Consider the following 13,864-nt stretch of genomic DNA (forward strand, 5'->3'; position numbering starts at 1 on the left):
ATCTACATCACATTTCTTCCTTCACTATTTTATTCCTTATTTGTTGAGACAGGGTCTCTCTCTGAACATGAAACTCACCAATTCACCAATGGCTAGAGAGCTCCAGAGACCCTCCTCTTTCTTTCTCCCCAGCTCTAATCACTAGTATGTGCCACCATCCCTAGCCTTTAAAGTTGGTGCTAGGGACTTAATGCTTGCATGGCATACACTTTACCAACCAAGTCATCTCCCCAGACCATAACTCTTTAGAAATATTCTAGAATATTTATAGAAACTCAACAAATGTTTGTTAAATGGATTGGAATATAAGGCTTGCATTTAGTTTTCCTAGGAAATCACAAAGGCAGAGCACAGGGAGTGGGACTAACAAATACATTATCATTATGTCCAATACACTTGGTTTTTTGAATAGCCTTCACTAGTTGGCCATTTCCCAGCTTCTCCACTTTATATGAGTGGGCTTCAGTGCTATCAGAAATCACAAGCCATTCTTTCCTACAGAGTTATTCTTCTTTTCAAAGATCCCAGGTTTTCAAATTAAAGTTAATGATTCCTATAATCTATCTACAACCACTGCTGTTTTTCTTAAATCAAGTAATATCTTTTGTTTCTCTGAAATGTAAATATTTAGACCAGATGATATGTACACATCATTTTATTTAGTACTTAATCTTACGAGTAGCAAGAAACCAAGCAAGAAACAAGTAAACAAAAAGACAAACCCAAATGGACTCTTGTATTACTCTCACCATTACTGTAGACATCAGAGATGAGAACCCCCCACTGGGTTATTCCTGGAAATGTGGATGTGAAGTATCTTAGAAGAATGTTAGAGAGAATTTTCTCCATTGGCTCCAGTCCCCTAATATGCAATGATTACCTTCAAACATGATATCTACGTCATGCTTTGATGGTTGTACATTTATCAGGATGGTTGATGTTATTCTCATATAGACCCAAGAAATTGCAGTTGAATAGAAGAAAGCAAGAAACACTAGCCAGAAGTGAAGTTAATCCTAATACCTGTGCATGTAAGAAAAACCATGCTCAGTATTTAGAGTACCAAGGCTGTCCCAACATCAGAGAAACAAGATAGAGTAGGAAGGGTTGAAATAAATGGAAACACTAGAATATGTGCCATGTAATAATGGCAGCATTTCATCGAATTGTGTTCTGTAAATTCTCCTGCATGCCTGCATTTAACTGTATGTGCATGTACAGACATGATTCCATGTAGTCAAGGAGGTTCAAAGGTCCTCAGTACCACACTGTCCTTTTCTGGCAGATACTGTTTGCACTTTGGCATTCCCGTCTGTAGCTCAGACTCTTCTTACTTTCTCGGTGATAATCTTGTACTAAACTGTCTCTAATAAGTAGAAACATATAGAGAAGATTCTCAATACTCTAATATCTTTCTTCTAACATTTATTAGTCAGTACTTGTAGTCTATTTTTGAATAACATACAAATAGCTTTCGATTAGAGTATCGTTTTCCCAGAAAAGCTGGAAAAAGTCATTCCATCTATTGGACTTTTCTCACAGTAAGTAGCAATGGTTAAATCTCGAAATAGACTTTTTATAAGTCCAAACAAATAGAATGTGAACAATGAACTGAATTAGGAAAGAATTAAACCCTAAGGGTTTAAATATTCAATTACAAAACTGGTCCAATATTATGAATTTGCTTGATGCCTAAGGTCAAACAAACCAAGTAACATTTGGAGGCCGACTCATTATGTGTATCATTTTTATTTATTTAATTTTTTTGAAAATTTTGATTATTAAAAGACTCTGATTTTCTTCTTCATAAAAGGCATTTTGGCTTACTGTTTGGATATTTTCCGGTGCTAAAACGTTGGAATCTGACAAAAAACCCTGGGTTGAATCTTTCACCTTGCAGGGCATTTGTGTTGAAAGAGTACATTAGGGCATATAAATTGACAGCTTTAGATAAATTATTCAAACCTTCTCTGTTTTTTGGTTGATACAGAGCAAGACCTTTTCCTGCAAGGTATTCGTCATGGCTTCCTTTAGAAAGCACAGCAGAGGTAGTGAAATATGCAGCCTAGATGGAAGCTTTAACTTCTGGCCTAACATCTTTATTATTATCAGCCAATATCTGTCAGATGGTATTTAGAAAGATTGTAACTTGGAAAATATTATTCTTATTAAGTGAAACTAAGCATATACTTTGAAAGATAACCTATCCTTGGTGGAAAACGTTAGTTTTCCTTTGAAACTCATATGTTAGTGGTTCATTTTAAGTAGTAGTGTAAGCCCTGGAAGTCACGATTACCTGTACTCATTATTCTCCCTTCGATTTGGGCAGGAAGGTGCCCTCCATCAGTCAACTCCCTTGTTACTGAGATGCCCCTAGTGTCTAACTGTGGTAATACTGTTCTCACTCTGTATTTCCATTATGTTTACAACTTGAATGCCAATGAAGGGGAGCAGCCTTTTCTTTGACAAGTACATTCTTATTCTTTTAAAAAAGATTCTCCCAATTTCTGAGACTTTCAGACATGAATAGTGAAATATGATCCTATCTACCTCTCATTTATCCCACCCCAGCCTCCTCCATGTACAAAAACCCCCCAAACAGGCACTTTCTCAGCTTCATGAATTTTTCTTGTTGTTGTTTTCTCCTTATTTTGTTTTCTTTTATTTTGATAATGCCCGAAACTCAGTTAATAGTGCCCATATGTGTATGTGTATAGGATCGTCTACTGGAGCATGGGAAACTTACTAGAGGCCACATTCTAAACTTTCCCAGTAATTATCCATCCCCAATAGCTCCTCTGTAAAGGGTGGGTGCTGGACATGATCTACTTCATCTATGTAAGGACTTTGGCAGGGGTTGATCTTGCATGCTGTATATGAGTTCATGAATGTGTTAGCCATGTCCTATGTTGTAAAACAACATTTGACAATCGTCCTATCCATCTTTCCTCTCCTATATCCATTCTGCCTCTTTGTTGGTGGCATTCCACTGTTGTTTACTGCTAAAAGATGCTTTTCTGAACAAAGCTGAGAACAGTCAAGTCTATAGTTACAAACATAGTTATAGTAGTTAGAAGGTAATTTGACAACATGGTCACTTAGCAAAATAGCAGGTTCTACCCTGAGGCCTATGACCTCCCCAGACATTTTTTTTTTGACCATGATTACTGTATCAGCCAAAAATTTCCCTCCTGTGTAGCAGGGAACAAATCCAATCAGAAAGCAGGAAGTAGTAAATTAACCAATAAAAATGTGCAATTATTGTACCAATTTGCATGTCTTGCCTGGCAGTTCAATATTACAGCTTACAAGAGGTAGTACTGGGTAATACCATTGATATCTTTTCTCCCCCAGCAGCCTGCACAGCACTTCCGAGCATTAGTAAAACTAGCTTCCAGGGGGGGGGAAGTTTTCTTGTCAGTTTGAGATTGATTTTTCTATATCCTGTGGCCAAAGTATGCAGTATCTTCAGCAATAAGGTCTTACCATATAGCCATGATGGGTAATCGGGGCAAGGGTGCATTATTTTTGAGGCCACTGAAAGATCCTTAACCAAAAACTCGTATAGTGACATATCCCCTGTCTTCTACTGTGATTTCCATGTAACAACCCAGATCTTCAGGTATTGACCTTGTCTGAATATACAGTGCAGTTCTGGTGAAACTCATTTTATTTATTTACTTATTTAAGTTGTGTATTGAAATGGGCTCAGTAGTAGGTTTTCTTAAATACTGAATTTTGCTTAACTCACCGGTTCCCCATCCCTCCCCCTTTCTATTTCCACACCCCAGTTCCCACTGAAGATTTTAGCCTTCAATATTTCCCATCTCCTTTCATTTTACATGTGTTCTATCATTCAAGTTACTTTTGAAAAGTTAGTTTTGAGATGGTAAATGTCTCTGAGGATTCTCATAACTTTTCCTTTGGGTTAGCCTTCCTTTTTACATCCTGGTTTTTTTCCAGAGTCCCACTCTGAACCCTGTTTAAACATTTCTGCCCCCGTACTCCATATTACTACTTTAACTTGCCTAGAACCTGTTATCCCACTCCCTTAAACATGCTACCCCACAAGCCGTTTCTAGTTCCCTGGCTTCTACCTGAGTCTTCAGGACATAAAGTAAAAGATTTAAAGCCTGACTCTACACATAAGAGAGATGCTACAGCTTGTATCTTTCTAGGTTTGAGTTTTTTCACTCCATGTACTATCTTACAATTTCATCAATCTACCTACAAATTTAATGATTTCATTTGACTTTAATGCTAAGCAACATTCTATCGTGATTGTGCACCACATTTTCCTTATCCAGTTGTCTATTGATGGACATCTAGGGTGATTCCATTTCCTATCTTTTGTGAACATATGAAAAGTGGAATTATTGTGGGCACTATTCAGAGACAGCTTTGCATGCTCAGTTTGGAGCTGGTATGTGGTTAAGTGACCTCACCAGGTAAAAAAGCCAGAGGAAATTTTGATAAAAATTCTCTTTGCTGGGAAAAATAACCATTTAGATATGAGGATATTTTAGATATTTAGATAGGTGGATATACAGAAAGAAAGGGAGATATTTTAAGGTGTTATCATTTAGGCAACAACAAGAATTCCAAATGTCCAGTATTTGTGGCTTTCTAGTGTCATAAGTTTGCAAGAAAAGGGTATAGTAGTGATTGGTACAAATGATCCCAGAACTTGGTTTTGTCTCTCTTTCATCTTACTGAAATAGGTTGGACTTTGTAAGAGCCAGAAGGTTCTTTTGATTTTTAACCTTAAATTTCAGTTGAAACCAAGCCAAACAGTCTACCTTATCTTTTTTCCTCCTTTTCATCTTAGAGCAGAAAATAGACTAATCTACTTTATTGTTGAGGACACTTGAGAAATTTCACCCATAAAAAGAAACAGAGTCCATCTCTTTTAACAAACTGTGTTGTCTCTGAGTCTACAAAACCCACCTAAACCTATGAACCTTTACAAGGGCAGAAAAGAAGTCTTCATTTCTCCCAGCATGTTTGTTGGGGGAGGTCGCTTGTTCATTCCTGGTTGCCCAGAATCGAAATAACAACACAGAAACTGTATTAATTAAATTACTGTTTGGCCTATTAGCTCTAATTTCTTATTGACTAGCTCTTACATCCTAAAGTAACCCATCTACGTTAATCTGTGTATTGCCACATGGCTGTGGCTTACCAGCAAGATTCTGTCATGTCTGTCTCTGGTGGTGGCTACATGGCTTCTTCTGACTCTGCCTACTCTCTCCTTCTCTATCTCCTTGGAACTCCCACCTTGCCCTATTCTGCTAACCTATTGATTAAAACAGCTTTATTCATTAACCAATAAAAGCAGAACATAGGCAGAAGGACACCCACAGCACACATTCTCCATGTGGGAGGAAGGATAGGAAGGGAAACTATGGGATCGTCTTAAATCCATAATCACTGTTTGACTTTGTGTCTACCAAGCACTGTTCTAAATTCTTTGTATATAGTATTTTATTCCTTTTAGTCTAAGAAGCACTACAACCTTCATTTTGTAGATATTAGTTTGAATTACTAAGGCTCAGCCGCCTAATGTCACATAGCTGGAAAGCGAGTAAACCAGGGTTGTAAAGGGTCATTTGTGATGGGATCAGAAGGGTCTGCTCTCCATCCATATGTTTCTGTCATGCATAGTAACGTCCTCTGTTTCATAGGAATAAGGATAACTAGAAACTCTGATCCACCGAAGATAAGCCTTTAAATGTATTTATGCCTTTTTATTTCTATGACTTTATTTTTCCCTATTTTATGATTTTTTTTTTCAAGATTTTCAACTAGGGAAATTCAGAGGTTTCCTGGGAGAGGAATCTGAGTGATGTGTGTCTGCTGAGGTGATTTATAAACAGTTGGTTTCTGTTTAAAGTCTGTGTCAAAACCTCCATGTGTGCTTGCAGAATTCTGCATTGCTAATTAGTTATCATAGCTATTTATGCCCTGTGTCACTAAGAGTTATTGTCCTATGGGATTGCCTCAGTTTGGAAACAACTTTGAAGGGAAGTGATATCTTTACTAACTTTGTTTTTACATTTTGCTTTGCTGATGAACTTGCTGTTTCAAATATTCTCTAAGGACAGTAGAAATTAATAGTAATGAGCTCATTTGGAAAGGAACGGCTTGTGATCCTGTTGGCTTCGTTCTCACTGCTGCTGCTCATTTTATTTTAGGGAAGTTTGCTGAGGCAAGATGCTGAGTGCAGCAAGGTGGTTTTCACTAAAATAAACTATTGAATTTTGGTAAGACTCTGGGACAAAAAGTAAGAACGACAATTGCCTATAAAGTATGGAATTTTTACTTCCTGGTGAAGAACAGTAGGTGTAGGTGGCTCCTAAGTGATAAGCATGTGTGTTTCTAGCTTCATTTGCACACCTGCCAAGTCCCCCAGCAGCTGGATTCATTTCAGCCATCTGAGCATTAATAGAATGAGTCCAAAAATGTCCTCAACAACATGCATCCTACTGAACTTTGAAAGGTTTTTATATAACCAGTTGGGAAGTGTTTAACAGTATGCATAGTAAATTTAGGGCATTTTTAGAAAGTAAAGTTTGTGGAGATTTTTCTTTCTTTTGTTTTCTATAAACTTTGGGTTTCATAGGGTAGCCATTAAATGGTAACAGGGTTTTGCTTGTTTCTGTGGTTTTTTTTTTTTTTTTTTTTTTTTTTTTTTTTTTTTTTTTTTTTTTTTTGTTGTTGTTGTTTGCTTCTTTTTATCAAATGAAGGATCCATTACTCATAGAGATGTTGACAAATAAAATTCCCTTGACCTAAAAGTTGTATAAAGCTGACCATATCATGCAACATGTTCACATTTTCAGCATAGGTTTGAGAGGCTAATTCTCTATTATCTTGTTGAGAAGTGTGGGGAAGGAAGGTGAGAGAAGATAGGTCCTCCACATATGATGGAGACTCCCTTAGGCGACAATCCTCTTCTGAAGTCTGCTTTGCTCAGGCATCTGCTTATCTGCTGTAAAGTATTAGGCTGATAGACCCTGGAAGCAGCCGTCCTCACTGCATTCTTGAACTTGTTGCTTTGGTAACTTTCTTCACCTCACTGAGTTTATACTTTGAAAAATAGAGACATGGATACAGACTAGCATCAGTTGCAGATAGTTATTCTAATTGCTATATGTGGCAAAACATGTAACTATCATATGTGTTAAGTGTTTAGTATATTAACCAAAACATGTTGCTTAAAGAATACAGCCATCGGTTTTTATTAAGACTGAAAAAAAATTATCATGAATTGATTTTAAACATATGGAAACAAAGGATTGATTGTCCATGTTAGGAAAGACTTCAGAAAGCATCTGGGAGGTCATCTTGTATCCCCAAAGCTGGCTGTAACAGGCACTTGAGAGGTTCCTAGGTCATGGTGTATAGTCGTGTAAAGCAGAACACAGACTGGAGACAAGGGAGCCATGAAACCAAGCAAAAGATTTTTCAAAATCTCAGAACGATGTCTAACCACTCCTGGTTCAAATTTCTAGGGGAGAAAATCATTCTAAGGCCACCAGTTTTTGTCCAGTGCATGGTAGAGTGTTTGCATCTGGCATGTGGTTGAAAGGAAAACAGTGTCAAAGCACCTGAAGTCATGCCCAAGATGATTCTGAACACAGCAAGCCTCCTAGAGCACCTCAGCTTTCAGTGCCCAGTAGAATGGGAACGGTGTTTAGAAATTGATTCTCAGGTGTTTTAGTCAGTCGAGCTCTTCAAAGGGATAGAACCAAAGAACCAATAAGATCTATATATAGCTGTCAGGGGGGATTATTTTCAGCTGATTTACATGATTAAAGGCTAGATAATCCTGCAATGGCTGCTGGAAGTTTAGAGAGCTGGGGAGACTTATAGCTGTTCAGCCTAGAGTCGGAATTCTCAGAGTGAGAGACTAAAGATGCTGCGGAGGTTGAGGGTCGAGAAGCACCTAGAGAGTTCCCGATGAACAAGTCTACACTAAAATGCTTAAGAATCTGGAATTTTAAATCATGAATGACAGTAGCGGGGTGTTTGGGGGGAGGAGCCCTTTAAAAACTAGAGCAGGCGCCAGACATGTGGCTTCCCTCTCTGCTCCGTGATCCCTCTGGTTCCTGCAGTTGCTGGATAATTCCATCCGCATTCCGAGTGGATCTTTCCCATTCTGTTTTGTTGCTTTAACATACATGCCAAACATCTCTGGCAAAACCTCCGTAGAGACCCAGAAGTATCTTTACCAGTTTTCTGTACATCTTTTACTATGGTCAGGAACACAACTGAATTCTAACCATTATGTGTAACTGCAATGATGTTTTCCTACCAAGAAGTTTATATATATAATTTTTTTTTTCGAGACAGGGTTTCTCCGTAGCTTTTTGGTTCCCGTCCTGGAACTATCTCTTCTAGACCAGGCTGGCCTCTAACTCACAGAGATCGGCCTGCCTCTGCCTCCCGAGTGCTGGGATTAAAGGCGTGCACCACCACCACCCAGCGAGAAGTTTCTTAAACATTTTAAAAAAATCAAGTTACCTCACCATTTGGATTTTGCAACTTCCTGTTGGAGTGGAAAATTGACTGACTTAAAAAGCTAGCACAGTGGAAGTTGAATTCAGAATATTGATAAAGAGTTTAACAAATTATGTGTGTATTCACAAGTTTATAATATTTATTTGTCTGTGCATGTGGACATGCGTGCTATAGTACAAACGTTGTGGTCTTAGGCCAACTTGGAGTCAGTTCTGTGCTTCCCTTATGTAGAGCTCAGGGATCAAACTCAGGTCATAAGGCTTGGCAGCAAGCCTTTTTACCTGATGAACCACCTCGCCAACCCATTCTTTAACACTTTAACTGATAGTACGATCATATAGGGGCATGTCATGTTTTTTAATGCATGTATACACTATAGAACTTTCAAATTAGGGTAACATCATATATTTTAAAATGACACATCTCTATGGTGACATCTTCCTGGTAAGATTCTCCTTCTCTGATCATGAAATGCTGTATCATCACTTTCATTCATTGTGCTATGAAACAGAACACCAGGGATTTTTGTGTTTTGCCTATGACTTAGTATCTGTTAAACATTTTTGTATCCTTCCTTACTGCTATTCTTTCCAGAGTCTAAAGACAACTGTTCCTCTCTCAGCTTGAATAAAGTCAGTGTTTATTTTTTTTTTTTTTTACCATTGGTTGAGATGACATAGTATGGTACCTGTCTTCAATGTCTGGTTTGTTTCACTTCCCAAAATGGCTTCCAGTTTCTTGTAATGGAATTTTAGTCATCAGTGTATGACCAAGTGTTCAGTCTTAGAAAATATCAAGTCTTAATAGCTATGTTATGAGATTATTAGGAAAGTCAGAATGGAGATATCCATGCCAACATTTGGTTTACTGCAACAGGAATACTATGTTAATCTCCTTTCCTTCACTAGTTACAGAGGTACTAGTTAATTGAGTGAGCTGTGTCCCCTAACAAGTTTATGAAAAAATAAACTTCATGTAAACTAGAAACCAGTTCAACCAGAAGCTATTAGAAAAAGAACATGAGTCAGTAAGACTTCTCATTAGTGGGAGTAATTAAAAACCTGTTTGCTGAACTCTTCCTATGTGTTAGGTAAATCCTTTTTGTACAGTATTAGCAATAAAAACCATGTTTTAAATGAGGAAACAAATGTAGAAATACTTAGTAATGGTCTCTTTTTTGGAGGGGAGGTTGTACTAAATATTCTTTCATTACAGAATGGAGATGAAGAAAAGCAGACACAGCTGATGAGCAGGTGGGTAGGCAAGTTTCAGTCCATTTTCTCAAACTCACAGTTTCCCAACCTGACCTAAGCCATAGGAGAAACCTAAGAATCACTCATATTTTGGCTTCACGTAAGTACTTAAAACAACTGCATTACCGACAAGAAACCATGCTTTTTTATTTTCATAGTGACACCTTAATAATGATATCCCACACTGACTTGCACTATGTGTTTTTCAGAGCCATGGCAAGTCCTAAATCAATCGGAAGCTGAAGGGAGATCTTCCCACCAGAACCCTGGAGTATTAACCCCAAATCTACTGCAATCTAACTTTGTAACTCTGGCAAAATAAAAAAGGATTTGAGCTAATCTTTCTGAATCAATTGTGGAAATCAGAATAGGGATTGAATATTTCTTTAGGTCCATCCTCATTCTAAACTGTGTTCAGACTGCAAAAATTAAAGTAAGATACATTTGTAGATGCTTCTCTCTATGAGGGCACAATCACGATAAAATAAAAAAAAAATGCCCCTTCCCCCTAAGATGAGTTGCATCATCTTCTCAGCCTTCTAACATACTTAGGATACTATTTTAAGAACTATACAATTAAATTGACAATTTTTTTTCTTTGAATAGCAGCAGGCTGGTTATATCAATGTTAACTCAAATTATATACAGATTTTAATTATTTTTTACCATTTAGATGCTGTTGTTGAATTTTAGATATCAGTAAAATCCTTTCTAAATAAACCCATACTGATTGCCTTTGGATCTTGATTTGCAATGGCCATGCTAAATGTAGATTTTCCTGTGTTAATTACATGTAAAATCATGTGGGCTTTAGTAATAACACATGTGAAAATTGTTCTATAATCAATTTACATTTCATATTTAGTTTACTATTCTAATCTTTTTCAGAATCCAAGAGGCTGGCCCTTTATGAGGGCTCTCATTTATAAGAAAAGGTCAAGTGGAGTGGTTTCAGGTTTTGGTTATATGAAGAAAACATTAGCAAAAGAAATAAACGTGATTTGATTATTTCTAGCGCTTAGAAGCATAGTTCACTTTGAACTCTAAATTATTTATGACACAGGAGACACTTAGTAAATAACAGGAAAAGCAGACTGTGGTATTTGCTAACTTTAACACTTGGGCTACCAAAACCTGGGTCTGATGACAATTTATTTATCTTGAATTAATTCCTAAAGAATAGTTATAATTCTAGTTATAAAAATAGGTTAAAACAATAGCAAATGACCAATATAACATTTGCAGGAAAATAAAAGTAGTCATTCAGGATTGGTGTTCAAGCTAACGGTTTAAAATTGGCAAGAATGCAAAATATGCATGATTGATAAATTGGCAGTCTTATTTCCGTGCTACCTAATGATGACAGCTACCTATGAAATACAAGATTTCATCCCCAGGACAATAAATTAATTCACAGAAAAAGGTTGGAAAACTAGGTGTGTGTACAAACACATATCTGTCAGTAAAATAAATGCAAGTACATTTTAATATATTCAAGAAAGCTACCAATTTGAAAAAAGTTAACCTAAAGCAAAGACCTCCCTGGGCAAACCACTTTGAGGAAGTTATTATGTATTTTCAAGCTTATTGAAGTTTATGAAAATGAACTCTTGTTTTCTGTTTCATTTAATGCATCTAACTTTCCTCTGTGGTGTGCCATAGTTATCCCGCGCTTCTGAGAGTTGTCTGATTCTACTTGGAGTTTTCATTTAAGACAGCATGGGTTTGAATCCCAGGGACTTGGATGGCCTTATTCATGGAAGAAAGTTCTCACAGATGATGCTCCCTTTCATCAAGCTCATTAGTAAAACTCCTCACAGGTATGGCTTCTTATAATATCTGGTTTGTAGTAGAACAGATTGACCTTTTAATAAGGTATAAGTCAAAATGTCTTCCCCAGGAACTCCTTTTATTGTTTCACTGCATAGACTGTTCAAAAATTCAGTATTCATTGTGTAAACTTAAATTCTCTCAAATTCGTGCTTTCTGTGGCACACTGTCTGTAAACATAAACGCTAGAACATTCACTTCCGTTTCTGGGTAGGGCTGTCCAAATACAATCATAACTGTGAGCATAGAACAGCTTTTACTTCTTTCTTTCCTCATCACTCACTTATTCTTTCCTTTCTTACCTTTCATTTTATCAGGATTTTGGAACTAAGCCTGTTTTATTGCTAGCACAATGAACATTCTGTTACCTTAAGTAATTCTTAAAGGAAGCATGTGTGATGATAACTCATATATCTATTCATATATATGTAGTGGTTATAAATATTCTCAGTTATCATGGGTAAGATATTCACTTTTTTCATCCCAGAAACAGTAAAATCTTTTTCAAGGAGAAACATTCACCACATTTGTATAAATCCAAATCAGTAGTTTGCATTGGCAAGGAGATTGTGAGGAAGAACATTATGAGAGAAGATATAATTTGCAGACTTTGTAATTTTGATGCAGACCACACCTGGATACATATTTTGGTAATTCTGGTATTGAATGGGTACTAGAATAGGCAGAATGTCTTTATTTATTTGTAGTACCTATAAAAAATACAGGTAAGTACGGGAATGAGTATAGAATGCAAAGGAGAGGAGATGGAGGTGGTGGAAAATCTATTGAGAGATTTGATGACATCTTTCAATTAATAATAGAAATTATATTTCCTGGAGCTTTTGCTCTTCTGCACTGGTCTCAGGAAAGAAGGAGAAGACAGTGGAAATACATATAAGGGATCCCAACTCCTTGAAAGATGAAAGCTAATGAGAGGAGAGTCCAATAGAATATCCTCAATGAGGTCTACAGTCCAGAAAAGATCCCTAAAATAAAATAATTTTGAAGAAAAAAAAAGTTTAGATTCTCCACTTGTGACCCTGATCTAATGAGTAATGCAAGATAGTAGAAATATTAGATATGAGTGTGCATTTTACCCATAGGAAACTCAGGGATAAACCATACTTCGTGTCATATTTTGGTGAATAAGGGACAAGCATTATCGGGGAGAAGAACCCCACAAATTCATAGGGAGTGGCCGTATAAGGAGGTGTGGCTTTGTTGGAGTGAATTTGGCCTTGTTGGAGGAAGTGTGTCATTTTGGGGGCAGGCTTTGATGTTTCCTTTGCTTAAGATGCTACCCAGTGTTTGAGCCCACATCCTGTTGCCTTTCATGTAGATGCAGCTAGCACCATGCCATGCACCCTGCCATGATGATAATGGACTGAACCTCTAAACTGTGAGCTGCCACCTCAATTAAATGTTTTCCCTATATAAGAGCTGCCATGGTCATGGTGTCTCTTCACAGCAATAGAAACCCTAAGACAGAAGTTGGTACCATGACTGGGGTATTGTGATGGGCCTGACCATGTTTTGTTTGGAAGAATTTGGACTTTGGTACTTTGGGTTAGGAAAGCTGTGGGATGCTTTAAGCACTGTTTAATGGGCCATACTAGTAGGAGCTGATGAAAGACTAAGAAAATGAGATATTTATATACAACAAGTCATTACTGAGCTCTAAAGAAAAGGAAAATAATGAAATGTGTAGGTAAGTGGATGGAATTGGAAAAAAAAATTATACTGAACTATGCAACCCAGCTGAAGAAAGACAAATGCTCCAAGCTATCTATATGGATACCTATGGAAGCCAGGCATCTAGAAAGGGTTGGGCAGACTAGGAAATTCTATCAATGATAAAGCAGTAGTAGGATATAGATCATCTGCAAATACAGAAGAGTTGTATTGGAGGTAGAAAAGTATACACAGGTATAGAGGTGGGAGATGGAGGGGATGCACGGTAACAGAGGAGAGTTAACCAGAATGAATGCTGTCTGTGGAAATTTACTACTTTGTAGGCCAAATAACAATTCAAATTATAGGCTGGAGAGATGGCACAGTGCTTAAGAACCTTTATTGCTCTTGAAGACAGACAAATGTTGGGTTTCCATAACCCAGTCGAGTGGCCCATAGCCACATGTAATCCTAGCTTTAAGAAAGTCCATTGTCTAGAAACCAATTATGAGTGAGTACATCCCATATTCATCTTTTTGGGTCTGGGTTACCTCACTCAGGATAGTGTTTTCTATTTCCATCCATTT

Source organism: Microtus ochrogaster, chromosome 1 (assembly GCF_000317375.1).
Source record: "Microtus ochrogaster isolate Prairie Vole_2 chromosome 1, MicOch1.0, whole genome shotgun sequence".
NCBI classification, from domain to species: domain Eukaryota; kingdom Metazoa; phylum Chordata; class Mammalia; order Rodentia; family Cricetidae; genus Microtus; species Microtus ochrogaster.